Source organism: Rattus norvegicus, chromosome 6 (genome assembly GCF_021556685.1).
Source record: "Rattus norvegicus strain SHRSP/BbbUtx chromosome 6, alternate assembly SHRSP_T2T, whole genome shotgun sequence".
NCBI classification, from domain to species: Eukaryota; Metazoa; Chordata; class Mammalia; order Rodentia; family Muridae; genus Rattus; species Rattus norvegicus.
The window spans coordinates 56,511,563-56,538,540 of NC_141539.1; positions in this window are offsets into that span (position 1 = coordinate 56,511,563).

Consider the following 26,978-nt stretch of genomic DNA (forward strand, 5'->3'; position numbering starts at 1 on the left):
ACCAATGGCATTTAGCTCCCAATGGAGAATTAGATTATAAAATTTTAAAATGTGCTCAAAATTGTGACTCATTACATAGGTATTCATGCTGCATTTACAGATGCTATACAGCTTAAACTTAGGCTATTACTAGCATAGCAATGGTTTATTTTGTGAGACAAAGCAAAGTTTGCTGATAAGAAGAGGGAGGAAAGGAAAAGGGAAAGAGGAAAACTGGGAGGAGCAAACAAAGGCTGAGACGTGGTCGCTCTATTACGGAACTGATTACACGGGACTCTGGAAGCAATGCGCTTGCCCAGAAACCGTAACTATGGCTCCCGACTAGGTTGCAGAACTATTCCATTTCCTCCCTAGCTTTGTCAAGGTGCAAATAACAAAGGAAAATTGCACGCATTAGAGCGAGCGCTGTTGTGTTGGGATGTGTGTACTTTGTGCAGTTATCCTCATCGGGAGATCCCGTCACCTTATAAGGGTTTTAGGGATTCAATTACCAGATCCAGCTGGTGGTGGGGGTGTGCTAATATTTAGCACCTACTCGCTTAAATTCTGAATTTGTAGCGGTTGTATTTTATGTGAAGCTATTTATCCTGCCCAACCGAAAGTGTGCCTTTTGGCCAATATATCTGCACACTGTTCCTCAGAAAGCTTCACTAGTCACCATTCTACTGTGTGCTCCTGAGGCTGAGAGACCCGGAGTACGTACATAGGACTAAAAGGTGAACTTTCGATCGTTTACTTCATTTATTTAAAATCCTATAGAAATGAGGTCATGAAATATTTCACTGGATTATTTTATGAAGCATAATGTTCCCTCATTTCATCTCAGTTGTTAAAAATGTCAAAAAAAATTTTTTGTAAGTTGACTAACATTGCATCATCCGAAAAGGGCGCATTTCCTTTATCCATCCCATCTGCTGAGGGATCCTTGGATTGACTTCATAGCCTTTGCTTTTGTGGATAATTCTGTAGTGAGCAGGGATTAGGATGCGGATATCTTCAACATCCTTGAAGACGAAGCAGCAAGCAAGATTTCTGGCCCTAAGGTAGCTCCGTTTTGAGTTCCATGAGGAACACAATCTGGCCTTCCATAATGGATATCCCAATTTACATTTCTCTGAAAGCTGCACAAAGACTCCCCTTTCTCCGTGTCTTCATTAACTCCCGTCTAGCGTTTAGGTCACAGCTAGCTTAGCAGACAGGGGTAACCTCTCAGTGTGGTTTCCATCTTCATTTCCCTGATGATTAAGGATATCGAGCAGGTTTTTCAGGCCTTCGCTGATCTGTTTGTCCTCCTTGGAAACAGGAGAGTCTTTTGTCATTCTAAAGGCGAGGCCATTTATCACGTTATTGAGTTGGGTGAATTTCTAAAATATTTGGGCTTTGAATTCTTTATCACATGCATGGCATACAGGGAGTTTCTCTAAGTGCATAGATTGTCCCTTCTGATTTCTAACCCGTGTTATTACAGATTCTCAAATCACTCCAAGCCCTTGGCAGAAACAGCCTATTCTTGAAGCAAAGTGGAGTGCTTTTCACAAGTTTGTATTTCAGAGAGGGATCCAAAAAAGGAAAAAAAAAAAAAACCAACAAAACAAAACAAAAAAAACACCCTCTGTGGCTGCATGTGGACTTTTTAGGACAAAATCGGTTCATAGAGGACTTAGATGCATCTGTGTTGACCTTGGTAATTGAATCCCTGCTGCTGAGTAACACCCTATGCCCCATGGTGTTGCACTAATTCAGGATCTGCTCCATTAAAGGACTTGCTTTAATCCCCCGAATAAGCACCCTCAGAATCCTAAAGGAGGAATCTAGAAATTGGTGAGATCTATGTGAGACTGGGCCCCTCAAAACCCAACTAAAACATTCAAGTCACCTGCTCTCTGCACTCTTGCTTCTCCCAGTCTGAGGAAGAACAAGGTGCCCAGAAATCTGTGTGACTTTTCCAAAGGACTCCAAAGCTGTCATGACTAAGGAGGCGCGGGGGGGGGGGGGGGGGGTTGTGGATATTAAAGACCCAAAACCAATGCAATGATTTAGAAACAGTGCTGGGTTTGCTAAGGGCTAGGCAGGGCAGCCTCTCAGGCAAGGCCAGGACTCTCTTAAGAACAATCTTTGTTTCTAAACAGAAAGGATGTTGTGTTCTCGAGGCAGGAAACCCAACGCACGGCTTATGCAGAGATCTATTTTCCACCATGTGGCCTGGACAATAAACACGGGTCTTTTGATCTGGGTAGCCATGGTGGTGGAGCTGGACTTCTGAGAGCAGAGAAACGGGAAACAAATTTGCCGGAGGTGAGTCTGCGCCCTGGGGTTCTTTTGCATGTCTAAAGTTCACCAGGGAAAGCCAGGGAGATTTCAAATAAACATGTCTAAAGGGGTCGTAAAAATCTCAACCAGCCTGATAGCTTAAACCCCTAACGTCAAAACACAGCAACGCATGGCCAGCGTCACCCGAAACTTCTTTGCCCTCAGGTTTATAAATTAAACCTGCTTCGAACTCCTATTTTTACAAGGATACGGGTAGAAGTGCCCCTCCTCCCTGCCAGCATCTTCCTCCTGCTCAGAATAACAGCAAATTTATCTTCCTCTTAATGCAGCTGGAGTCATTTTGTAACAAAAAAGGTAGTAACGATGAATCATTTCTAATTTTCATTAGGTCACAACTGTGTGCCATTGTCATAATATCCGCCATGGCCTTTCAACCCGCTGCTTTAAAAATCTTATCCTAAAAATCTCCACAATCCATTATTGTGCGCGCCGCCTTCATTTTCACATCAAAATGCCACGGGGGAACAGGGCCGGCTTGAGCTGTGTTGAAACAGAACACGTTATTAGGAAACGTGAGTGGGCTGAAGTGGGGCTCCCCGTGGAGCTGACTTGGCAGAGTTCGAGTGCCCGGCTCAACCTAATATTAGAAGTGAGTCATCAGTTTACCCACACAGCAGGGCCGGTACTTTGTACCCCTCATTCTGAGCAACTCCGCTCCTGACCAAAGAGTCCAGTTTAGGATCTATAATTAATAACTGAGTGAAAGGAATCCCTCATTTATTTTGAGAACCGTTTTATTATTCATAAATTCCTCAGTTACTGTTTGATAAATAATAAGATACAAATAAACTCTACCCTATAGAAAGGCGGTTTGTGTGTTCAGTGTGATTTATCTCTAGGAGCGGCCAGAGGCATTCAGAAAAAAAGTAAACTTGCTCCTTTTCATCCAATAAGAGAAATGTGACTGTCAGAAGTTTCATGGGCCACTGCCCCTGCCTTAAGGAGGTTGTTTCACAGATAAAATTCAGTAACTCTTGCGAATCCATATAGAGGACATTTGAATCATTGTGACCTTTTAATGGTGCAGATTTTATTAAACATCAGAGTCAAAATACGATAAAGATTCCTTCCTTGCTTTAAGCACTGACAGACAAGTGTGATTTATTTTTATTTTAGTTCACATACTAAATCTAAGAAATGCAGGCATCATTCTTAAAGGAAATTCAAAACCAGTAAATATGATTTTCATTACAACCTCAGAATGCCTTGGGGACACAACATCAAACGGTCTGGTCCATACTGGAGAACTCTTTTCAAGAGGATATAGCTCCTTATTTAATAACAGGGTGGGGGCGGGGCGTGCGGAGGAGACCGCTCACCAGTTCAGAGCATGCGCGGGCTGTTCTTGCCCAGGAACTGAGTTCAGTTTCGGAAACGCATAACTAACAACTCTGAACCACCTCTAACCCCAGGAATCCACAGACTCCGGCCTGTCCGTCACCCGTGCTCACTGGTGCACATAATCTCACACAGATACCCGTACTCTCTATTCTTGGTTTTTGTTTTCGTTTTTTTCTTTTTATATTACTTTAGTTTTTTTTCTAAACAATTAACCATCAAATGATTTTCAGCTTACAATTAATTTCCTGTTTTATTTTTCTGACTGCTCTCAGATACTCTAGAGTTTTTGTTTGTTGTACTCTTCTGGATTTCTTTACCTTTTTTGATGTAGATACAGACTTAATTTTCACCTATTTTTTTTTCCCCTAGAAGGATTGAGAGTAAAAACTGCAAGCTTTTGCTGGTGACAGAAGGTGTCCCAGTAGTTTTTAATCCCTCGGATACAGCACATTCTAATTTCCTGTGAACTCTGACACACTCCTGAACTTATTTTCTGTTTTTCATTGAAACTGCAAGAGACTGATTTTTAAAAACATTCTGAAATCACTGAGAGCAGCCTGCTTCCCATAATTCCACTTTTACTCATGCAATGTTATAATCTTCTTAGAATTTGCTGCTTGAGGTTTCCAAGCTTCTTCATGCATTCCTTATTCAAACTGTAATGTATACTTTTATTCAAGTATCACTTTTAATTGCATCTTCTTTGCATGTGTATTTAGTCGGGTTTGAATATTGACTTTCAATACTTGGTTTTGATGTATTATTTATGATCCTAAAAAGATTCTCCATGAGTAGAAATAAGATATATATATATATATATATACATATATATCAATATCATATATGTGATTACACATACACTGTTTACAAAACAATACATGATCAAATATACATGTATTTAGAGAATATATAGAAAACAGAACATATACATATATGTGTATATATACTACTTACTGTATGTTATATTAAATAGATAACATCTAATATTATAGATTCTTAAATTTATTCCTAGCAATACTCATTATGGTTTCTTATAAAAACAAAACAAGGGCCCTAAACTTAAACATTTTTGTGTTGGATGTCCATCTCCTTTTTTATATAAGTTTCTGATAAAACGAGGGCTGCCTGGATACTGAACGGATAAAGCTCTTCTTATCTGTGCCTGACACATAAGAAGCAGTAAGAACTTCAGGGTAGTTCTCACTATCGTTCCCCTCACAACTGACCTTTCGTCATTCCAAACACAAGAGTTTGAACTCTGCAGAGCTGACTTCGATGGGACACTGACTGATTCACCCAAGTCTGTTTACTCTGAAGCTCCATAAGACTTAATTCTCAGTGACATAGAACTTTTAAAATTCTATAGTCATTTAAAAATATTTTTACTTAAACATTTCACTCTGATATTGAAAAGAGGTAGAAATGACCTAAAAATTGCTAAATGTTAACGAACTATTGGGTATATTGGGCGCTTAAATTTGAAATAGTTTCAAGTGAGACACTCAGTGGACAACATTCAGAGTTATTTCTGAATAGGAAGTATGGAGCAGATTTCTATAGCTATGTAGTTTCAGCTTTTAAAAATATGGCTGGATAGTTCGCTGGCATCAGAAGGTCAGAATTTTGTTAAAAAATTCTCTAGTTTAACTCACATTGAAATTTGCAGGTTAGAGTTTAGCTTCTGGCTGGATTTCTGGCCTCATGTGGCAGTTGCTTTTAGCAAACAACACAGTGCTCTGTGGAGTGTCTGGAGAGGCTGTGATAAAGGTCACGGAAGCTAAGTGTTCCAGCCGTGAGCCCGACTTCTAGCAGCCTTCAAAGGGTCCCATTAGAACTTGCCCATTACCTTGCATGCAGAGAATATCAAAAGCCTTGCTGGAAAATGTTTGTGTTGTTAATTTTAACCATCTTTACAACCAAGCACTACTTGGCTTTGAGTTTACTTTTCCTTTAACCAGGATAAAATAAAATCCTGGTAATTCACATTCTCTCTCTCTCTCTCTCTCTCTCTCTCTCTCTCTCTGTGTGTGTGTGTGTGTGTGTGTGTGTGTGTATGTTCTCATCCATTTTTACCTTTGTAAGTCAGGAAAGAACAAGAACACCAAATACACAGCATCCAGCTCACACATGTTCTCAGGACTCTAGATTCCTCGTGTGTAACTCTAATCGCATTATCCGTGCAGCATGGATATATTAGATGCTCTATGTTTTAAACCTCTTGAATGGATGGAACTGTACTGTACATATGCTTTGAACACCTATCTTGAACATTTTTCTCTATAAGGTCTAGAAGCTCCTTTTATTTTTCATTTTTTTCTGTTATTTTAAGCTTGGCACATTTGACAAAGATTGTATGTTCAGGATAAACAGTGTGATTACATATATATGTGTATATACATATACATGTTGTATATATACAGTTATATATACAATGTATATTCATTTATATATAGGAGTAGGGAGGGTGAGTAATGATAATCAAATTGTCAAATTCATCATACCTATCTCTAACCCAATAGCTGATATTTTTATATCTTAATAGTTATGTCTTCATTTCCTATAAGGACATTTGATGACAAAGCAATAGCCTTTCAGAATGTAAATACTTAACCATTTAGCTATATAAGGATGTACCTCAATACAAGTATTGTTATGTATAATGAATGTATAATCAACATCATAGTCAATAATGAAAAACTAAAAGCTTTTCCCCTGAGACCAAGAATAAGGCGACATGCATACCTCTGTCATAAAAATTTAACACAGTCCTAAGAGTTCTAATCAAATTAGACAATAAATGAAATAGGAGACTTCTAGGTCCTGTTGTGAAGACACTACACGTTTGAATACAGGGCACACAGAAACCAGTCTGTAATCGCATACCACTCTACCAATTTGCCCGGCAAAGAACAGTCTTATGAGTACGACTTGGGAATTATAATCAGGAACACATACCATCGATGTGGCTACTTTCACAAGCCCCATGTATTGAAAAAAAAACACAGAAGTAGGCGGGGTCTAGTTACGAAGAAGGGTCTGGGAGGGGCGGGGCTTTCAGCGGGCGTCACAGTTTAGGAAGCTGTGCAAAGGAACTTTGAGAGTCAAGAAAATCCAGCTCTTAACAACAAAGCCCGGCTAGTCCAAACTTCTGGAATCTGACCCCAGACGCTTATTTTTTTTTAACATATTTAAACATTGTAAAGCCTTCAGAAAAGTTTCCTTGTGACAATTATTGTAACAAAGCTTAAGGCATGACTGTATTGAAGCTTTCGAAAAGAGTATGTATTTTGCCAAGCATCTGGGATCTCTGCCCCAAGAATGGATTACTATTGACCAAGAGAAAGTGTTCAGGATAAGGGCCTAGGGAAGAATGGTTTGTAATGAGCACAATAACAAATTCTTTTTTAAAGTTCATTAGGAAGGTTTTTATTGACCCAGAAACAGTGTTCAATATAAAAAAAGGATTCGGCTGAGGTCTAGCCTCACAGAATAGCAAACCCACCATGTTATTAAGCAGCCTTTTGGGTCTGTTTCTCCCACTGAAGAGGTGAACATGAGTGTTTAACAATTCTGTCTCTGCAGGTGCATCTATGCGCATGTGGACCTCATGCCCACTGTAAGAGGAAGCCAGAGAGGTTAGCAGCAGGCGAGTGAACACATTGTATATACATGCATGAAACTGGATAAGTAAAAAATTAAGGAGATATATGTTTTCTATACATAACATGCTCTGATGTGAAGAAATATCTTAAAATCCATTAGAATGAGCAAGTTTCAATTAGATCGTTGGATTGAAAATAAAGCACAAAAATAATTTGTTCCCAGGCGCTGATGAAATATTAAAAGAAAATAAATTAAGAAAATAATCACTTCCAATAGCATTAACTGGAACAGTTAATGCTCACCCTCTGAAACTGTAAGCGAGCCCCCAATTAAATTCCTTCTTTTATTGTTGCCTTGGTCAGGTTGTCTCATCACAGCAATAGAAGATAAGAAAGACAACATAGTTATTCTCAGATAATTAATTACATTAGATTATATGCGTGATTACAATACACTGTTTACAAAACAAGACATAATCAAAGTCTCTTCCAACCATTTTGAGTACATCAAGCTATGACATATACTTGAGGTTAGGTCTGTGGCATACGCTATGTGATAGAGTACGCATGTCTTTATGTGACAGAGTACGGCTTGTTCATTGTTCCCCATTCATGTTCAGTGGCTTTACGTGGGTAACTTGAAGTTAATATTCAATTGCCCACTGTATTTCTATTCACAGATTAAACCTTGCTGGTTTATTCAGTTATGATTTTCCTGATGAGATTTCATTACATGCAGAATATTTATGATTGATCTTACCCTTTCTTATATAGTGTCTTAGGATGTTACTGAGTGTATCACCCTTTTCTTGTTACATGAATGGATCGGATTACCTAGAACTAGCTTCCTTTGTTTTCTCTAAGGGTGGGAGAAAAGAAAACCAAGGCATATCATTGACTGACTAGTCTGATAATAAAGACAGAGAGGTAAAAGGAGAAGCTAGGATGGGAAGCTAGTCCGCTCTTGGCTACAGAGCATCTGCCTCTCATAGGGAAGACTTCTGGTTGAAGCATTTGGAGAGCTTTGTTACAAATAAAGTTTAACTGTTCAAAACAATTGCTAATCTCATTAAAAATGTATTAAATGTCAGGCACAATGGTGAATTCCAGTTGTCCAAGCACAGGCAGAATGAATGGTACAAATCTAAATTAAGCCTGGTCTTCAAAGTGAGTTCCAGGCTAGCTAGGGTTACTCAGCACTGCCCATTCTAAAAATAATATTTAAAATAAAAGGTAACTAGTGTGAGGTGAACCCAATATTCTGCATGAGTGTGTTGATATGCATTTTATATGTATATACACTTCTTTCGATGGTTCGGGTATCTGAGTCATTTGCCACATGTTTTCTCTAGCAAATAATGTACTTCCTGACCTTTTTTCCTTACACTAACACCTTTGCTCATACCACACCCCATATCATACTTATAAAATTACATCTTTCCAAGGCTTTTCATATTTATCAGTTTTTATTTATAAAATGACATATTTCTATGCATTTTATTTAGGCAAAAGAGTAGGGTTTCTGTGTTTTGGGCTAGGAAATTTTACAGTTGATATAATTTTCCATACTGGCCAATCCTGCTGTTCATAGGTAATCCTGAGAAGAACAATTCTTCTATACACAGATTCTGACATCTGAGCTGGGCTGGAACTTCAAAACATTTCCAGAAAATATCTATGAAAAAAAATGTAGCTTAACTTAATTAAATGATGTATTTTAGATGCGTGTGGCAGAATTAAGGAGACACAGAAAGTAATCTTCAAATCAGTAGCGAAACATTCCTTTCATATCTATTGATCAACTGAGCACAGAAAACGGAGACTTGAATTTAAAAGAGGCTTTAAATAATTTAAAAATAGTTTCTCTACTTTTCCTTGCTGCAGGCCAACATCTTAACATTTATTTAATTTTCCCCAAGGCCCAGGGATATACCTGCATGGCAGCTTACTTTGATATGCATGTCTAGAGTAATCAGTCTGATGAATAAAAAATTTTTATAAATGAAAACCCTACCCCAACTGAATGGTTCTGTGTCATATTTAAAACACTATTATGTTAGACTTGACTGGGCAAAAAACTCAGAAAGAATCCCCAAATTAGAGACTGAATAAAATTTACAGCTATTTTACAGACAATCATCATAAAATATCAAAAATTCAAATATCAAATCTAGTGATTTCAATGTCAAATATCAAGTTAAAAACCAGGGCACATGCTGTAAGAAGCTGACTATTAGAACAGCTGCACAAGAAAAACTCCTGCTCTCCCTAATGTGTAAGCTAATCTGGAGAGCCCTGGAGAATCCTGGTGTCTTGGTCTAAATGTGGTCTCACCTCTTGAAGCAGGAGGACTGGTTTTGTACTTGGTTTGGTATTATAAACTGAGTTAGAAATGTGTACCTTCTTGGAATTCACAAGGGGTTGCCTCAGAAGATTAAGGACCATGTTCTACAAAAATCTGTGCTAAAATGACAGACAGGTCAAACAGTTGGTCCCTGTGCTGGTTAGGAAATCAGTCCTGTGGCTCTTGACCAGCCACAGGACCCTTGGGCCCTAAGTCAGATTTGGTTCTTAGGGGCTATGAATTTAAAAGCATGGGAACTCTTCTTCTTTTAGACACATAAAATCAAACAGAAATCGGTTGTCTTTCTCACAGTGGGTCAGAAAGTTTTGACAATTTTATGCAACTACTATTAGGGAAAAACCAAGGTAAAAAGTTTCCCTAACAATGGCTCTCACAGTGTGAGAGTAAGAGAGACAGTTGAATGTCTGTTAGAAATTGGCGCAGATGGGCCACACAAAAGTCACTTTCTCTGACAGCCTTTCTCAAAGCATCCACACTGGGCTGGACCAATCAGTACCTTTCCATCTGCCATGTTCTAAAGCAACCCTCTACAATTGCTATTCGTAAGTACAGAAAGTTTATGCTTATTTCTGCAGTTTTGATAATTTCAAACATTAATTGAAACCCCATTCAGCAAGGCAGTCCTGTGTATATCTGGTCCCCAAATAAGGACCCTATTGTTACTACACATACAATTTAGATCTTACTAAGCAGTGACATCAGAAGGGATGTTTGCAGATTCTAATACAAAACGGGAAATACCTTTCTACTCTGATGACTTCTACGTTGTAACCTGAATTCTATAAGCCATTCCGGTATCAATTAAATTTCAATTTATTCCCTAGTAGGAAATACCGATGCAGACAGTTCCATAAATATGGCGGCCAAAAAAAAAAAAAAAAAAGACACTGAAGAATGCTCCCTAGCCGCATGTAAACAAACAACTGAGGGAGGGAAATTTAAATTTAAATATGTATTGGTAGGAAATAATTTAAAATTTTCTTCCCTAACTGGGGAACATTTTTGGATCTTTTAAAGGGAAAACTGTCTCTTATGGAAAATTAATAAAAGAAAAATTTAGTTTTTCTCAGATGCAGCACTGATTTTCCTGTTCCTATGTCTGCTGGTGGTAAACGACAATATGAGATGCTGACATTTGGCACACATTGTCCAGCATATGGGCTCAGCATCTCATATGTGAGGCTGGACAGCTCTAGGCAAAGGAAGCAACGTCACATATTTGTTTTCTAAATATGTGTAGACGCCTTCTGAGATGGCCGCCATGTGATCACAGTCTAATTTGTGACTTAACCCCAAAGCAAAGCTGAAGAACTGCCTCGAATCCAAGCCATTGTTCAAAAAAAAAAAAAAAAAAGAAAGAAAGAAGAAAAAGAGAAAGAAAGAAAGAAAGAAAAAGTACAGTCCAATCGGTTTTCAAGATCCACAACATCCATGAAATGTTGGCAATCATTCTCAGGTGTAGACTACGGCCACTTATAAAGCCCCTACATTGAAATTTTAATCTTTTTACAGGCAGATAAAAGGGGGAAACATTTATTTTCTCAAGACCCTGTGCTTCAGGGTGAAGACATAATGTTATTGTTCACTGTATAATTCGATCGCTGATTTCTGGGGCTCCAAATCTGTTAACGATCCTTCTCCTAAGTATCTTCGGTCTCAAGGTAGTGTAAACATCACTCCCCAATTCTCTCATGATTAGTAGGGAGACTACGGGAGAGAATAGGGCAGGCATTTCTCCTAGGCAGGGGAGGGGTCAGAATAGAGAGGAAGTGGGGAGTAGCCATGGAGACAGGATCCAGGACACGCCTTGAGAAAACAGCTGGAGCAGAGAAAGCCAAGAAATGATTGGGAGGTAGCCAGGTTAGAGGATTAAAATAGTGATATACTGCTCAGTTGTTGTGCCTTTAGAACATGTTAAGTAAATATAATGGTTCAGTCTAAATATTTTGCTAGCTACTGGACTAAGAGGAACAGTAACATACTTACTTATTAAAAAGTCCCTAACAACAGGGGATGCCACCAATCACTCCATGTGCAAGAAGTGCATGCATAAAATGAAATGAAATAAGATAAAAAAGGAGTGTTAGATTGTTAACAGTAGGGGTGTCAAGTTCTAGGTGTTGCCTGCCAGAGAGTTGAGAACCTGGAGTTAGTGGATGCTTTTTTTTTTTTACCTCCCAGAAGAGTTAAAAGACTGAGCTGTGTACAGTAATGCCTCAATAATTATTGAATAGAATTTACACTATTAAGACTCTCGTTGCTATCTCATGCCGATGTTCTATGACACACCTATTATTTTGTGACAATTCATTTTATCTCCTTTCTCAGTTTGCCCCCCAGAAGCCCCCTATCCCATCATCCCTCCCCCTGCTTCTATGAGGGTGCTCCCTCACTTACCCACTCCTTCCCTCTTTCCTACCCTGGCATTTCCCTACACTGGGGCATCCAGCCTTCATAGGACCAAGGGCCTCTCCTCCCATTGATGCCCAACAAGGCCATCCTCTCCTACATATGTGGATGGAGCCATAGGTCCATCCCTTGTGAACTCTTGGGATGGTGGTTTAGTCCCTGGGAGTTCTGGGGATCTGGTTGGTTGATATTGTTGTTCTTCTTATGGGGTTGCAAACACCTTCAGCTCCTTCAGTCTTTTTTCTAACACCTCCATTGGGGACCCCGGGGCTCAGTCCAGTGGTTGGCTGCCAGTATCAGCCTCTGTATTTGTCAGGCTCTGGCAAAGCCTCTCAGGAGACAGCTATATCAGTTTCTTTTCAGCATGCAATACGGACAGGGTTTGGTGGCTGTATTTGGGATGGATCCCCCAGGTGGGGCAGTCTCTGGATGGCCTTTCCTTCAGCCTCTGCTCCACACTTTGTCTCCATATTTCCTCTGGTGAGTGTTTTTGTTTCCCCTTCTAAGATGGCCTGAAACATCCACACTTTGGTTTTCCTTCTTCTTGAGCTTCATGTGTTTTGTAAATTGTATCTTGGGTATTCTGATCTTTTGGGCTAAAATTCACTTATCAGTGACTGCATTTCATGTGTGTCCTTTTGTGCCTGGGTTATCTCACTCAGGATGGTTTTTTCTAGTTCCATCCATTTGCCTATGAATTTCATGAAGTCATTGTTTTTGATAGCTGAGTAATATTCCATTGTGTAGATGTACCACATTTTCTGTATCCATTCCTCTGTTGAAGGACATCTGGGTTCTTTCCAGCTTCTGGCTATTATAAATAAGGCTGCTATGAACATAGTGGAGCACGTGTCCTTGTTATATCTGGAGCATCTTTCAGGTATATGCCCAGGAGTGGTATAGCTGGGTCCTCAGGTAGTACTATTTCTAATTTTCTGAGGAACCTCCAGACTGATTTCTTGTACCAGTTTGCAATCCCACCAGTAATGATCTGTACTGATGATCATGTCACTGCAACCAAACACTTGACAAAAACAAGTGACAGGAGGAAAGATTTATTTTGTATCATGGTTCAGGGGTTTGGCCCATCATAGCAGGGTGAGGTCCATAGACCACTCAACATGTGGCAGATGACAGCTACTCACTATGGCTTGCTAGGAAGCAGGGTGTGGTAGACATTAGGTGCATATACCTCTGATGGCAAGTGCTCCTCCAGCAGTATCTCTCCTCTCAAGATTTCTGTAACTTTGCAGGTTAGCACCGCCACCTGGGCACCAAGCATTAAAACATGACCTTCTGAAAGACATTTTAGTTTGGGGTGTGAACCTCGCCTTTAATAGCTGAGCCAATCAAAAACCAAATCATTCTGGTCTAAAACAAAACAAACAAACAAAAAACCCCAAAAAAACCCAAAAAAACAAAAACAAAAACAAACAAACAAACAAAAAACCCACCCCCCCAAAAAAAAACAAAAACAAACAAACAAACAAACAAACAAACAAAAACCAAAAAAACCCAAAACCCACAGCCAGACTTGACATAGAGAGTGAGAGAACTTGGAACACTGAGCCCTAAATGGGATATCTCCATAAAACTCCTCCCTCCGAGCTCAGGGAACCCTGTGGAAGAAGACGTAGGGTAGAAAGAGTGTAAGAACCACAAGAGATAGAAGTCATCAAGAAAACAAGACCCTGTCAGTCAACATGAGCAAAGCTCACACACACTCACAGAGACTGGAGCCATACGCATAGGGAATGCACAAATGTATACTAGGTCCTTGGTGCTTATGTTATGACTCCATGTTTTGTGCTTTTATGGTTTCCCCAAGTATACAAACAAGGAGGTCTCTGATTCTCGAGTTTTCTCTGGAGCTCTTTTTCTCAGGTTGATTTGGCTCACCCAACTTCGATATTATAGTTTTTATTTTATCTCATTACATTTTTGTTACATTTTAAAAGTGAATGAATGAATGAATGAATGAATGAATGAATGGAGAAATGAATAAACACTAGCCACTAGGATAAAGGTTAACAACTGGACAGTCACTTAAGCATGCTGGGAGCGAGACAGTTTCTCTAATAGATTGACACTGGGTAGAGCAACAGCTCCCAGACAGGCCTCGTGTTCAGGCATCGTTTCCCATCCTATAAGAAACGCCACACCTTGCTGTGAGCTTGTACTTGGTAACAGTTTCGTGGGATTTTTTGTGGGGACAGTCTTATTTTGTATCTTTTTCCTTTGGGGGGTTTGCTGTTATATTTTTTGTTGTTTCTTTATTGAAAAAACTTAAAAGTTGAATGGGTTGGGTAAAGGCAAAGATCTGGAACGACTTGGAGGAGGGTCAATATGATCAAAATAACTTTAAAGTGTAAAAATATTTTAAACAATAAGAAACAAAAGGGGCATTTTACACTCAATCTGCAGCAACCACTAGTACAACTTTTGTTTTTATTAGCACGTGTGTCCTAAGTTTAGTTTATTCCTTATAGCCTATCATAGTTTAGCACTCCTTAGCCCTTTTCTTAGAAGACCACCCATTAGAAGGAGCAAAGACGTTTCCCCCTGCAGTCGGACATCTATCACCATAAAGGTCGAGCTGTACAGTTTTAGCGGGTACAAGATCTACCCGGGACAGACATGGGCAGCGCTACACCAGGACCGATGGAAAGGTTTTCCAGTTTTTTAAGGCCAGACGTGAGTCATATTCCTTTCCAAAAGGAATCCTCGGTAGATAACCTGGACTGTCCTCTACAAAAGAAAACACAGGAAAGGACAGTCGGAAGAAATTCAAAAGAAAAGAACCCGCCGTGCAGTCACAGCCCAGCGAGCCATCACTGGTGCGTCTCTTGCTGATATAATGGCCAAGAGGACTCAGAAACCAGGAGTCAGGAAAGCTCATTGAGAGCAGGGTATAAGCGGGCCAAGGAAACAAGAAAGGCTAAGCAGGCATCAAAGAAGACAGCAATGGCGGTTGCCAAGGGCCCTACAAAGGCAGCCCCTAAACCATGATTGTGACACCCGTGAAAGTCTCTGCTCCTACAGTTGGTGGGAAACACTAATTTGGTAGATCAGAGTTTAAAATAAAGATCTGTCTTTAACTCAAAAAAAAAAAAAGTAGCAAAGACTCAGCTATCACACAGTTGTGAAGAGGATCGCACTTCACAGGGGATTTAAAAACACTATCAGACTCTCTCATTTGATACATTCAGACTCATTTATATCAACGTTTCCATCTTCTTTTAACATGAGTGGGTGGGTGGTAAATATTGTCATTTAGACGCAATCTAAGATCACCTGAGCAGAGACTCAAGTAGAGATTGTGTAGATCGAAAAGCATGTGAGATTTGTGGGGGATCATTTCCATTAGAAGGAAGACTCTAGCCACTGCCGGTGTCATGGTTTGCTGCACAGGGATGGATCATTATAGAATGGAGAAAGTGAGCCGAGCACCAGCGTTAGGGCATTAATTCCTTGTTCCCTCAAGCTTCTTGCTACTGTGATGAGCTTGTCATGATGGATTATAAGCCTGACGTGAGCCAAACCCTTTCTCACTTAAACTGCATTTGCCAGGTTATTTTAGCACAACGAAAAAGAAATAAAAACAAAATCCTGTGAGAGTTTACATATAAAAAACATAAATGTATGCGTGTGGAATATGAGAAAAATATTTCTGTGTAAATTAGTAGTCAGTTGCAGAGAAGTGTGATAAATACATACTTTGCCGTGTGTGTGTGTGTGTGTGTGTGTGTGTGTGTGTAAGTCAGAGGACAACTTCCATATATCTGTTCTCTCCTTCCACCGAATGTCCAAGGGATAAGACCACAGACCTCAGGCTCGCCCATTATTTTTTAACTTTGCTTTTTTTGGATGAACTCACAACAATTAATATGAATTAAGTGTGAAAGGCAATTTTGGGTCTTGGTTTTCCACGTCCTGTTACAGATGATACAGTTTCATCCCAAATCATTAGATAAACTCTTAGTTTAGTGCTTTAAATGATAATTCCCACTACCACCGGGAATTATTCACAAATACCACCACTATCTCTCTCGGCATGTCTTCCTCGACATTGGCCTTAAAAAAAAATTAAAAACTCCTATCCAAACAATAGACGCTCACTAACACTGCATAAATCTTATTTCTAATATTCAAAGCAGTCTTTCAAGGTTGTACAAACATTATTAGCCTTCACTGGAGAAACGGGCTTTTGTTTTGATTATCATGTGTTCATTACCAAATAGGACAGCTAGAGGGAGCACTCCTGCATTCCATGCAATTCTAAAAAAAAAAAAAAAAACTATATGCTTTACCAAACCCCACAAAAGTTAAAATCACTGTTTTTATCTCCCTCCCCCTTTCCCTCTAAAATAGGGTGATACCACGAGTGTATAATGAACGTGCAATTCTTGACTTAAAAGTTCGGTTATTATTTTGCTTTTATTCCCTTACCCAAGTGGAACAGGTAAAGATCAAACCAAGTTAAATTTAACATTTCCAAAAGAGAAGAGCCAAGTTGTGGATGTGGCCAGCACCTCTGCTTGACTCTTTAAAAGCTGCAGGGCAGTTTCTGGGAGCTTACTGCCTTGCTATGGGAGCACATAGGTTTGCTTAGTAAAATGGAAACTGGAAGGGGATCGGATCACTCAGAAGAACACGGTTCTCATGTGACCAGAGGGCCCATGAACCTTTGTAGAGCTCTGCCAGGCACATGATGTCTTTGGCCAGAGCAGCAGGACCTTGGTGACTCCACCTGCAATGCTCTTTCTTTTCTTCTGACTGCTGTGTGGGAAAATGAGAGGCACATGTGAGGGCAGAGCGTATGAAATGGGATGGGGAAGGAAAACAGCTTATCCCTTTACCGATTGGTTTGCTTATTTTCTCCTTTTCTGTTTCAGACCACCGGCTGTCTGGAATTAACATACTTAGGGCCAAATCCACTTCAACCCAGCCACAGTTCTGGCAAACTGAGCTTTCACTGTGTGGTTTGGTGTGCCTTTGGCCCTCTCTGCCTTCTGGTCAGGTAGTTACTTCTCTCTCACCATGAAATTTGTGGGCAAGGCTCCTAAAGCTTCTCCCAAGTCTTTCCATAGCAAAGAAATCGAAGCGTTATTTGTTTAAAACTCAGAATCCTTGAACACTGGAAAAATGTGTGGAGATTAAGCTCCCTACCCCAGTGCACGCTCCAGAGAATGACAGTTTGGGACATTGGCCAGAGGAGGGCTTTTCACTTAATCCTGAAGAGCCATCGGTGTCACGAATCCCATCCCTGGTATGAACTTTCAACTGTGAGTCTAGAGGTCTTGACCACACACTGGGTCGTCTGTAAACCTGAGGCAGCCTCTGAGGGTGTGGTGCACTCCTTGCAGACTTCTGTGTCCGGGTTAGAAAAACAAAACACAGCTTTCTCAGAATGCTCAGTTATTTTAAAATTTACCTCTGCTTGATGTTAAATTGGCAATATTTTTATTATTATTTTATGCTGCATAATGCCAACCACAGCCAGAACACTAACATGAAGTAACAAAAAGAAAGTAGATTTAAAAAAAGATCAACTACAGGGCAGGGTTAGGGGACCCTTCAGCTTCTACATTATTCTGAGCATCTCAAAGAACTGTGGGTAGTAACCCAATGAGGCAAGCCCACTGGCTTCCACAATGTGGCTGTTGGATGACTGGAACTCACGAAGGTAGGTGTTCCTGTGGTCTTGGGGAGGACCCAACATGCAAGTTAGACACACACAGCCACATAGTTTTATAACTGTATTTTATACTGAAGATTTGAAGCCTGCACTGGGAAGCTCTTAGACGAACCTTTAAAAAATGCAACCACGGCAAAGCTACGAGACCAGAGACAACACCACATCATGCTCTTGAATGCTTTTCCATATCAAAGGAAGGAATACACTTGGGTAGGTGGCCTTCAAGGGGTCTGCCCTTCCTAACTGCATGAAAACCATCCCAAAGTTCCCAGAGCAGTGAAACAAGCAGTTTTCTCGTGCTTCTTATAGATGAACAGTTATTCCAGTGCAGGTCTCCTGTTTTCTGTTGTTTTGTGAGTAGAAAAACTCCAGATCAAGAAAATAGAATGACCACCTGGGTGATGATCTAATATTCTAACTCTAGTGTAGGTTCTGTTTCTGGCCAAGGGACTGTGTAGGAAGAGGCTTCATCTTAAGCTTGCTAAACTGTGGGGTGGAATAATTACTTCTTTATTGAGATGTGGTAGTTTCCCTCTAAGAATTTGTGCCCCTGGGACAGTAGCTTGCAGGGCCACAGGGCTATGTAATTTCTCTCTGTGTTCTGTCTCTATTATAAGCATGCTTTCCTTAATACTTTGGATTTTCCCCTCCAACATTTTGGTCTTCATTTCTCTTGATTTTAGCCTGCATACCTGCCCTATGGCTGCTTGTCCACTATGTGTCCACCTCCCATGCCAACTTACAAGGCATGGGTATCCCATCCCCCATCCCCTCCCCACCCCCCACCCCCCGCCTCAATCTTTGCTGACTATGGCTAAAGTTCATAGCTTGCTTGTCCCAGATTTTGTTTTTCTTCAAACTCTAATAAAGTTGTCTTTGAGTTTCTGTTTGAGTTCATTCCTAAATTCTTTTAGTAATGAGACTAAGAACCCCAAAAGGAACCGTAATTTCTCCTGAATCAGTATTCACTATAGTAATCTGCATATTAGGATGGGGGAACACCTAGTGTCTTATCACTTCCTACTTATTGTGAGTTAAGAAGAGGAGAAAATGTCAGAGAAACATTTGTGAGACACGTGTGTAATATTTAACATATGGATTTAAATGTGTATGACAAACAGTGCTAGGAGCATTACAGAAATTATCTCATGCAATTCTCCCAGGAAATCTGTAGGCTATTATTTTATCCAAAAGACCAAATAACACCTCTTAGAGACTAAGTAATTCATCTAAATTAAGACATCAAGAGAGAAATCAGTCACATGGATCAGCTGTAAATGTTCTTGCCCTGTGAATCTGGTGACCTGAAGACTTGCCCTCAGTGCCCAGAATCCACCTAAATCAGAAAGAACTTACTCCACAAAGTTATATCCAGACATTCACATGCATACCATGACAACTTTGCCCGTATACCATGGCAGCTTCACATGTCCACCACGGCACCTTCACACGTGCACACACTCTCTTATACACAAAGGCACAATAATAATACATATTTTTTAAAAAGAAAAGTAAGATTCAAACTTCAGTACCTTATACTCTGTGAGTGCATTTCTATTATATTCCTTTTTTAACCTGCCATGCTAACCTGTGAGATCTTTGGTATGATTACTTTCAGTCAGTATCTTATATAAATGATAGGGATTGTAAGCCTGTGACCAATTAGCCAGCTTTGGATATCCCTTGCCTTAACTTTCATCTACAAGAGATCTTTGTAGGTGGTAGAGAATGACTATCTCATGTGAAACTTAAGGTCTGAATTGTCATGTGGACTTACTGGAGGGCTTTAAGTCTGTTAGATGCTACAGTTCTGGGGGCAGAGTGCCACTTGCCCTTAAGATCTTGATGCTGTGCTAAGAATATAAGGTCCTGACTGTTCTCTACAAGAACCCCTCATGGTATCTTTGAGCAACTTGAACCCTTGATAGATGAGCTCTTTATCTCATGTTCACTAAACAGTTTGCTTACTGCTTTTCTGAAAAGTGATAAAATCTCCAAATTGATTCAATGCAATCCCCATCAAAATCCCAAGACATTTCTTCATAGAGTTAGAAAGAGCAATTTGCAAATTCATCTGGAATAACAAAAAACCAGGATAGCGAAAACTATCCTCAACAATAAAAGAACTTCTAGGGGAATCACCATCACTGACCTTAAGTTGTATTACAGAGCAATCATGATAAAAATTGTATGGTATTTGTACAAAGACAGGGAGGTATATCAATGGAATAGAACTGAAGACCAGAAATGAACCCACACACCTATGGTCACTTGATCTTTGACAAAGGGGCTAAAACCTTATAGTGGGGGGAAAAAGATAGCATTTTCAACAAGTGGTGCTGGTTCAACTGGTTGTCAGCATGTAGAAGAATGTAAATGGATCTATTCTTATCACCCTGTACAAAGCTCAAGTCCAAGTGGATCAAGAACCTTCACAGAAAACCAGATACACTCAAACTATTAGAAGAAAAAGTGGGGAAGAGCCTCGAACACATGGGTACAGGGGGAAATTTCCTGCACAGAAAGCCATGGCTTATGCTCTAAGATCAAGAAGCGACAAATTAGACCTCATAAAATTGCAGAGCTTCTGTTAGGCAAAGAACACTGTCATTAAGCCAAAATGGCAACCAACAGATTGGGAAAAGATCTTTGCCAATCCTACATCTGATAGAGGGCTAATATCCAATATATAAATTACTCAGGAAGTTAGATTCCAGAGAAATCAAATAACCCTTTTAAAAATGGGGTACAGAGATAAACAAAGAATTTCCAACCGAGGAATACTGAATGGCTGAGAAGCACCTAAAGAAATGTTCAACATCCTTAGTTATCCGGGAAATGAAAATCAAAACAATCTTGAGATTCTACCTCACACCAGTCAGAATGGCTAAGATCAAAACTTAGGTGACAACAGATGCTGGCGAGGATGTGGAGCAAGATGAACACTCCTCCATTGTTGGTGGGATTGGAAGATGGTACAACCATTCTGGAAATCAGTTTGGTTGTTCCTCAGAATATTGGACACAGTACTACTTGAGGACCCAGCTATACCACTCCTGGGCATATGCCCAAAAGATGCTTCAAGATATAATGACACATATGTTCATAGCAGCCTTATTTATAATAGCCAGAAGCTGGAAAGAACCCCGATGTCCCTCAACAGAGGAATGGATACAAAAAGTGTGGTACATTTACACAATGGAGTACTATTTAGCTCCTAAAAACAGTTTCATGAAATTCTTAGGCATATGGATGGAAAATATCATCCTGAGTGAGGTAACCCAAGCATAAAAGAATACACATGGTACATACCATGATACTCACTGGTAAATTGATATTAGTCCAAAAGCTCAAAATACCCAAGATTCAACTCACAGACTACATGACGCTCAAAAAGGTGGAAGACCAAAGTGTGGATGCTTCAGTCCTTCTTAGAAGGGGGAACAAAAATATTCACAGGAGGAAATATGGAGACAAAGTGTGGAGCAGAGACAGAAGGAAATGGCATCCCAAGACTGTCCCACCTGGGGATTCACCACAAAAACAGACACCAAATTCTGACACTATTGCGGATGCCAAGAAGTGCTTGCTGTCAGGAACCTGATATGGATGTCTCTTTAGAGACTCTGCCAGAGCCTGACAAATACAGAGGCAAATGCTCCCAGACAACCATTGAAATGAGAACAGGGTTCCCGATGGAGTTAGAGAAAGGACTGAAGGAGCTGAAGGCATTTGCAGCCCATTGGAAGAACAACGATATCAACCAAGTAGACCCTCCAGAGCTCCCAGGGACTAAACGACCATCCAAAGCATACTCACGGACGGACCATGGCTCCAGCTGCTTATGTAGCAGAGGATGGCCTCCTTGGGTACCAATGGGAGGAGAGGCTCTTAGTCCTCCTAAGGCTCAATGTCTGAGTGTTAGGGGAATGTCAGGGCAGGGAGGCAGGAGGTAATGGGTGGGTGGGGGAATCACCCTCATAGAAGCGGGGGAAGGGGCACGGGATAGTGGGTTTCTGGAGGAGAAACTGGGAAAGGGGATAACATTTGAAACGTAAATTTAAAAAAAATCCAACAAAATAAAAATATTATTGAGGAATTATTATTATTATAATATTATTGAGGTAATAATAATTATTATTGCATGCATATATATATTCATATATATGCATTCCGCAGTTCAACCTGCATTCTGGCTAATGTTACTGGTATGTAAACATTCTGGGCTGACCGTTCAGCACTGAGCGACCGTTTGGTGCTCTTTCCCAGGGAAGACCGCCTCTCCAGCTCCCATTCTGACTCAGCTGCCTATAGTTCTTCGTGTATTGCGGAGGCCTAGTTGGGATTTCCTGCGCTTACATTGGCTTGCCCATCCTTGTGCAGCTCCCATGGTGAGGGTCATGTTGGTGAGGATTCACAGGTGGGGCTTCTGATGTTACTAGGAGACACAAACAAGGTATCGCTTATCAATGCTAACAGTAAGAAGTCAGTGAGATATAGAAAAAGAGGCCAAGATATCCCGCGTAAAGTGGATACGTGCCTTGCTAATGGTGGATTTGGAGACGAAGGCTTCTGTGATTCACTGAAGATATCAATATATATATATATATATCACCAGAAAACAGCAGTCTTCAAGAAACCAAGGACTGCAGTTCTAAAGTCACACAGGTTGTCATTTAATTTTACCAATAGTATCCTGAATATTAGTAACCTTTCCCCCAGAGCCTGGCCCACTCGCACCTGGGTTTTGACTATGTTCAAATGAATGCAAATTCTGAACCAATACAGCTATGGCTTCATCTATAGCAGGGTTCTCAACCTGTGGGTCGTGACCCCTCTGGGGCTTGCAGACCAGGTGTCCCCGTATGTCAGATATTCAATTAAAATTTATAACAGTGGCAAAACTAAGTTACAAAGTAGCCACAAAAAGGTTTTCCGGTTGAAGGTCACCGCAGCATGGGGAAGTGTGTTAAAGGTCTCAGCATTAGGTTGAAGGTCACCACAGCACCGGGAAGTGTATTAAAGGGCTCAGCGTTAGGAAGGTGGAAGAGCTGCCGATCTTCGATCTTCGGAATGGTGAGAGAAAGAAGAAGTGAGGCTTCGAGCTCCATGTTCGTGGTAATTTGCCAGGCATGTAAAAGATATGACTGTAAGCACTCAAGCAGGTTCAGATGCTCGTCTTGGTTGGTTTCCTGAAAGGAAATTCTTTTTCTCTGACTCAGGAGTTCCATATCCTCAGCAAGTGTCCATGAAGCAAGAACATAAAAATTGGTCACTTTTCAAACACAGTAGCATCGAATTGCAGGGCGGTTATTTTCTGGGATTGGACAGCGGTGACAAAGGCCTTTTGTGTGGGTATAGGCTGAATGGCACGCTGAGGACTGTTAGACTGCAGAGGCCTGGTCTTCATTTCTGCCTCCAAAGAGCAATAGCTACAGAAGCCTAAACTGAATCTCGCAGAGCTCCCCCCTTTTAATTTCATCTCTTTCTCTTTTATGGGTGGAGACCAAATCCAAGTCACTGAAGATTCCAGGAAAGCTCTCTACAACTGAGTCAAATGCCCAACTGCTATTTCTTATATCTGTCTGTTGCCTGCAATAATAATAAGTTAGCAGCAAAGGCATAAAAGTTAATTAAATTTCTTTATTTATAAAAGTGAAAATACCACAGTATATAACACTTTAAATAATACAGTGTGAAAAATTAATGACTTGTGAAGGAACTTAAAACTTTCCTCCTCTTCTGCCCATCTCCCTATCTCTCTCCCCTTCTCTCAAACACACACACACACACACACACACACACACACACACACACACACACACAGTCAAAAAAAACCAAACATACACATGCATATGCTATACATTCACAGTACCCTCACATGCCTATGCCATACACAGATACCACATACACCACACACACACACACACACCATACCATATATACAGCACATATATACACACATATGTATATACACATGCAATACACTGAAGAGACAGATAGACAAACAGAATGTGTGTGTGTGTGTGTGTGTGTGTGTGTGTGTGTGTGTGAGAGAGAGAGAGAGAGAGAGAGAGAGAGAGAGAGAGAGAGAGAGGCGGGTTGCAGGTGAGATTTGTATTAGCAGTTGCTAGTCCTGCTGCAACTATGTTGCTGGCTTTCAAGTGTTTCTATTTGGCTCCCTGACTGTTCATCTGCATAAAATGGGGCCTTAGATAGCAAGTGTTTCTTCCTGTTCTCTACTAACCTGTTGGATTTTCTCTAAATAAGTAATAAGTTTTCTCTAATAAGTTTCTACTCAGAGTTGCCCTTCAAAACCCAGTTATTGTCTGCAAACACTTCAGTGTCTTAAGTCTTTAGGGAGGAATTTGAAACCAGCATTCATTATCAGACATGGGCCAGAAAGTTTGAGGATTTTTGAGATTCTGGTATTGTTAAACCTCAGTCAACCAAGTTTCATAAAATGAGAGAGACCTTAAGCTGATGACCTCTAATTTAGAGATGAGGAAGCCTTGTGCTCTGAGATTTAAGGATGGAGTAGTGTCTGGTACACAGATCTGAACCTGGTTTTCTGACTTTGCAAGGTTTTACATTTTTATTACTCCATCACTAAACATGTGGATAGACATGCTGTTTCTTTGTTGATAGGACAGAGAGACAGCGATGCAGAAATGTGAAACAATCCTGTCTTACTAGCCTAGTGCTGTTGTATTTTCCTACCCATCTGAGTAGTAGCCACAGCAAGTCCAGATGTACTCATGGTACCTTCTCCTAGGGATTGTCTTCTCTGACATAGTTGTGGAATTAGTGACCCTGCCTGAGCAGGGGACAAAGAAATCGACAAAGTAAATTTGAACATGGAATCCTGTACAGATTGCAGAACATTTCGTAAGGCCATTTTACTCTCATCTTCTCCAAACTAAGGAATACATTATCCTTCTTTAGATATAATGCTTCTCAATGTACTTAGCCATCCCTAAGATTAAAAAACAATCTCCCTTATATGTTTTAAGAACTCTTTTATTAAGAAGCCAGGCAAATATCTAATAATAGGATGGAACTAGAATTACTTAGTGGAACTAAAATTATTGTGTCATTTAAGGAGTTAAAGATACATGCTAAAATTCCTGTTGATGGTGGAGAATTATTCTGAATCTGAAATAGTCCAAGATACAGGGCACATTTCTTACACCATTAAATCATATGGTGAGGGGGTTGGGTGGGAGGGTGGGGGAGCACCCTCTCTTAGGCAAAGGAGAGGGAGCATGGAGTGAAGAACTCTTGGAGGGGGAGCAGGAAGGGGGAGAAACTTTGGAATGTAAATAAAACAATTTTAAAAAATGCCATTGTGAACTACTTTTCAAACTAAATACCCCAGACAATGCTAAAAGAAAAAAAAAATCTGATTTGACTCACTTCATGAAACAGCCAGGCTCACCTCTGAAGTTTTAAATATAAATCTCGCTTTGGTTTGGTAACCAGCAGTGACTGAAAACACATCTGGGTAAGGGGAGGGCTGGTAGTAGACAAGCAAAAACAGGAACCGCAAGCCTGGAAAGTTGCTTCCCTAGTCATTAGTGCAGAAGCTTTATGGAAGTAAAGACATAGACGTTTCCTTACTCTGCTCACAGTCCTGGTCTGAACACTGTTCCACCGCTGTCTGCTCCTTATATTGCTTGGATTCCTTAGCCATATATGCTCTCCCTGCATCCAGCAGCATACAAAAGCAGGAAGCTTGATATTTCCCAGAGAGGTGGTTACTATGCCACCAAAGGGCTGAACAAATGTGTTTTTGAGTCTCTCCTTGCCTGCTTTGGATCTCACTGAAAAATTTCTCTGTCTTAAAGAAGTGCATATTAAAAAGTTTTAAAGTAGTAAAGTGAATAAAAACAGTAAAAAAATCTAAGAGAAACTTCTGAGAATTATGACATAGGTTAATGAGAGTGTGATAGTCAAATATTGGTTTCAAATTGCCCCTTTAAAATCAATTTATTTTCAAAAAACGTTTTAAAGTAGCTCAAATTTTTGCTTGTTCCACTTCAAATTCACATATTTTCTTTATTCTGCTAATGTGGCTTCACATTTCTTTGAGAGATTTGTTTCTCTGTTTTCCTTTTTTTCCCCTCTTCCCATTCTCTTGGAGTAGTTTCTTTAGGAGACACTTATCCTGCTAGATAGTTTTCCATTAAAATATGTTTAAGACAAAAGTTTTCTCTGTTTAGTTTTAATCCTACAAGTCATCATAATACTCCACTTTTCTTTCTAATTCAGACTTTGTTCTACTTTTCAGGATGCTGGACTGTATTGCTAAGGCATGGTAAAGTGGCTGAAAATTCGTATTTGATTTGGGTGTGGGTTACACATGTGTTCATTTTTAAGAAGTGCTTGATTCATCAAGCTCTGCAGATTGATTTATATAGTTGATGCTATAGGATATTCCAGTGCATTCCAGTCTAAATTAGAAAGTATACTCTTAAATTTCCAAATATTTCGGTAATTATTAAGTTATCTTCTATCTTAGTTTGATTACATTTGCGTTATTTCAGTTCTCTGTTAACTGCTGGATGCTTAACAGAAAATATAGCTTGCTAAGTTTAAAACACAGCTTAAAAGTGTTTTTGGAGGCAGTGTTTGGAAAAGACTGAGTCATGTTTCTCACTATGTAGCCTGTTATAGTTTTCTACCTCAATTGTTGCCCTATTCATTTCTCTTTTAGTTTTAAGGATCTTTGTTTCTAATGATATGCAATAGAATTACTTTTGAAGGATACACTATTTTAGATATTATATTTAGAAGATCAATTATTGGTGTTGGAGCAAGGCCCGTTTATTATGCTTCTCTTCCTTGGGTGTGAGAATCTCTTGCATACATCAAATGTAACTGAGTTGATGGGAATTAAGACTGTAACAGGACACCAGAAGTTCACACAGTGGCTACCTTTGCTAGGTCTATCCTGTGAGGCAGAGAGCAGCAGAGGGTCAGGCTGTGTATCTGTACAGGCACAGTCTGTATATTGTTGGTTGCTGGCAGTGCTGGTCTAGCGGCTGAGGAAGAGAATGGCATGAAGCTAAATGCAGTGGCTCGTACCAGTTCTCTTAGTATTTAGAAGGCAGACACAGGAGGAGATATTTCAGGCCTGTGTTACTGATTTACAGTTCCAGAACAGCTTAGGTTATAAAATGGGACCATTCTAAATAATAGAATAAAATAAAATAAAAAAGGACAGAGAAAG